The sequence below is a fragment of the Mauremys mutica genome, unplaced genomic scaffold (assembly GCF_020497125.1).
Source record: "Mauremys mutica isolate MM-2020 ecotype Southern unplaced genomic scaffold, ASM2049712v1 Super-Scaffold_100267, whole genome shotgun sequence".
Lineage (NCBI taxonomy): Eukaryota > Metazoa > Chordata > Testudines > Geoemydidae > Mauremys > Mauremys mutica.
The window spans coordinates 81379-84792 of record NW_025423298.1 but is presented as its reverse complement, the minus strand read 5'-3'; the positions used below and the strand labels follow the sequence as shown (position 1 = coordinate 84792).

General features: G+C 53.1%; 1 non-coding gene across 1 annotated transcript; it reads left to right on the top strand.

The window, feature by feature from the left end:
- Positions 1 to 3013: 3013 nt before the first annotated feature.
- TRNAT-AGU lies at positions 3014 to 3090 on the top strand. Its single transcript has one exon. It is a non-coding gene; the product is annotated as a tRNA-Thr (tRNA).
- The last annotated feature ends 324 nt before the right edge of the window (positions 3091 to 3414 follow it).

Here is a 3414-nt window from a genome sequence, read left to right as displayed (position 1 = left end):
CTGCCCCGAGCCAGGTACCCTGACACAGACGGACCGAGCCTCCCTCAAGCCAGGTACCCGGACACAGACGGACCGAGCCTCCCTCGAGCCAGGTATCCGGACGTGGACTGCCCGAGCCTCCCTCGAGCCAGGTACCCCGAGGTGGACTGGCCGAGCCTGCCCCGAGCCCGGTACCCCGAGGAGCGGCCCGAGCGGCCCCTTGACCCGAGTCCGGAGGAGCGGCCCGACCTAGACAGCCCTCAGCACGCCGAGGAGCCCATGGTGTGGGACCCCGCTGCCGAGCCCCGCGATGAGCAGGTACCCATGGAGGGGGAGACGGGAAGTAGCCCGGGGGTAGCTGACCCCAGTCTGGCTACGACAGAGGAAGAGCCGATGTCGGTGTGTTTCGGTCAGGACCCCACCGACACAGCAGCAGACTGACTGCCGCTGGTAGGGCCCCGGGCTGGGACACAGTGGAGTGAGTGGGCCTGTGTCCCCCCTGCCACCCCACTTACGGGTGGCAGTCTCCCCTTCACACCAGCGTTCAGGCATAGAAGCCTGCACGCACCTGCTGTTGCTCAGCTCCTGCCCGAGGACCTGAGCCCCTTGAACTATTGGTTGCTGCCCCGCCCTGACCTAGGGCTTGGGCTTACAGACTATCATTGCTGCTCAGCCCCTGCTGTAAGGACCTGAGCCCTGAACTATCATTGCTGCTCAGCCCCTGCTGTAAGGACCTGAGCCCTGAACTATCATTGCTGCTCAGCCCCTGCTGTAAGGACCTGAGCCTAGAACTGCTGTGTTGCTGCCCCGCCCTGACTAAGGGCCTGGGCTTCCTGACTTGGTTATTACTGCTCAGCTCCTAAAGTAAGGACCTGAGCTCTGAGACTAGTGCTACTGCCCCGCCCCTGGGGCAAGGACCGGAGCCCTAAACCTAGCACTAAGTGTTTGGTGCCCCGCCCTGATTGAGGGCCGGGGCTTAGCGTATTGACTGTATGGGTGCTCAGCCTGCAGACAGGATCTGAGCCCCTGGACTCTGGTGTGCTGCCCCGCCCGGAGCTAGGGTTAGGGCTTATTGACTTGGTGTTTGCTCAGCTCCGGCTGCAAGAACTGGAGCTTAGAACTGGTTTGCTGCCCAGCCCTGACCGAGGGCTGGGGCATCGCAGTGACCGTGTGCCTTTGTTTAGCCCCTGCCTGAGGGGCAGAACCCGAGACCTTCAGAACCCGAGGACTGATTTGGGGCCGTGTAGTGAGGCGCCCTGGCTCCCGGAGGCCCCTGAGAGGGCCCGGCCCCCGTACCGGACTATTACAGGGCCATAAGCAATATGATATTTTCTGTCTTATTCTCTAGCCCTTTCTTAATGATTCCCAAGATTCTCTTTGCTTTTTTGACCGTCGTTGCACATTGAGTGGATGTTCTCAGAGAACTATCCGCAGTGACTCCAAAATCCCTCACTTGAGTGGCAACAGCTATTTTTGGCCTCGTCATTTTATATGTATAGTTGGGATTATGTTTTCCAATGTGCATCACTTTGCATTTATCAACAAATCTGTCATTTTGTTGCCCTTTCACCCAGTTTTGTGAGCTCTTTTAGTAACTCTTCGCAGGCTGCTTTGGACTTAACTTTCCTGAGTAGTTTTGGATCATCTGCAAATTTAGCCACCTCGCTGTTTATCCCTTTTTCCAGATCATTTATGAATATGTTGAATAGTACTTGTCCCAGACCCCCTGGGGGGCACCACTGCATTTTGAAAACTGACCATTTATTCCTACCTTGTAATCAGTTATTTACCCATGAGAGGACCTTCCCTCTCATCCCATGAGAGTGTAATAGAGCAGAATAGGGCTTCCTTGGGTGTGGGCGTGAATTGACAATATATCAGGGGGTTGTGCACATTTATTGTCCTGGTGAAAAAGTGTGTCTGATACTCAGTCTTTGCTGCTCCTGCCAGCTGTGACTGCTGAGGACATTTTCCTTCTCTGCTCCAGGTTCTCTCTTCTGCCAGATTCTCAAAAAGTCAGGCCCCCTGCAGACTATGGCAGAGCAGTTTGGTAATAGGCTGCAGGACTCACCACGTAAGAATGTAGCTGCTGTAGCACCTTGACTGTCCATGGGCCAAATCCTGCAGCCCTGGATAACCTCCCACTGATGGTGATGGGAATTGAGCCTTTGTAACTAGCTGCTGGTACCTGAGGTCTCAGCCATGGATTAAACTGGTGGCAAACACAGCTTCAGCCAAAGAAGTGAAGGATGTAAGTGAAAGAGCAAAGCTGGCCATCCGGGGAGCTGCTGCAGTCCCATAACCACAGCTGGAAGGGAGAAGAGGAAAAACTCCCTAAGTGCTGGGAGCAGCCCCAAGAAAAGGAAGTTTGTCAGTGAGATCAGTAGCAATAACTGTGAAATGAAGGAGTGTTTTCTCCTCTGTGCCGACATGGCTGAATTGTGTTACTGTACTGTGAGAATAAGCTTTAAAATATCCTGCTCTAATTTCAGGATGGGTCTGTAACCATAATTGGACTCTGTGGGAAGTGGCCTCTGGATAGTGATCTTTGGGAAGAGCTGGCTGAAGAGCCTTCCTACTCACCAGGAGATCCTGGCTTGACCTGCTAGTTCTTCCTTGCTGAACCTGGCTTTTCTGTCAGGCTCCTCTCTTTTATTTCTTCTAATGAAAAGAAAAGACCTCACTGCACAATCCTTGTAAGTGCTTGTTCAAGACACAGAGACCCTTCCTTGCAGCTTAGTCTTGGAAAGTGTTAAGTGGTAAATCTGGAGCTGATGGAAAGGTTACCATGACTCAGAGTTGAGGTGAAGCTGCTGTGACTGAAACACAGAGCACTAATCAGTATCTGATCACAGCAGCTTGTGGGAGAAGCGCATGTCAGAAGCCCTCTGTCAGCTCAGCTGTGGCTTTCTGTGCACTGAGCCTGCTCGAGGTCTGCAAGTCTTGAGGGAAATGGGGAACATTTTTACTTTGGAATTTGAAGGTGTAGTCTTGGACCATCAAGTGGAGTGGTTGCAAATGGCTTGGTGGGGAAGGCACTATGGCTTAGCTGGTTAAAGCACCTGTCTAGTAAACAGGAGATCCTGGGTTCAACTCCCAGTGGTTGGATTAATAGTTGGAAGATTTGTGTTACCGTCACTGTCTGACCCCCCTTCAGTGCAGAGGTTTGTACTTTGTTGGGTGGAACGCACAGACTCCTGGAGATCAGGGGCAGCTGTTTCCATGGCAGAGAGCCTGGCACTTAGGGGACTTTCTTGACTTGCTGTTTTGAAGCAATTCAATAAAATAACGGTGGAGCTACAATGTCCAGTCCAAAATTTCAGCCCCCCCCCCGGTGCAAAAATGGTATTTGAGGATCTAAACAGGAGGCTTCCGGCACTAGGACACCTGACCAGAGAGCTCAGTGGGGGGTGTAAGAGCTGCTGACTCTGAGGG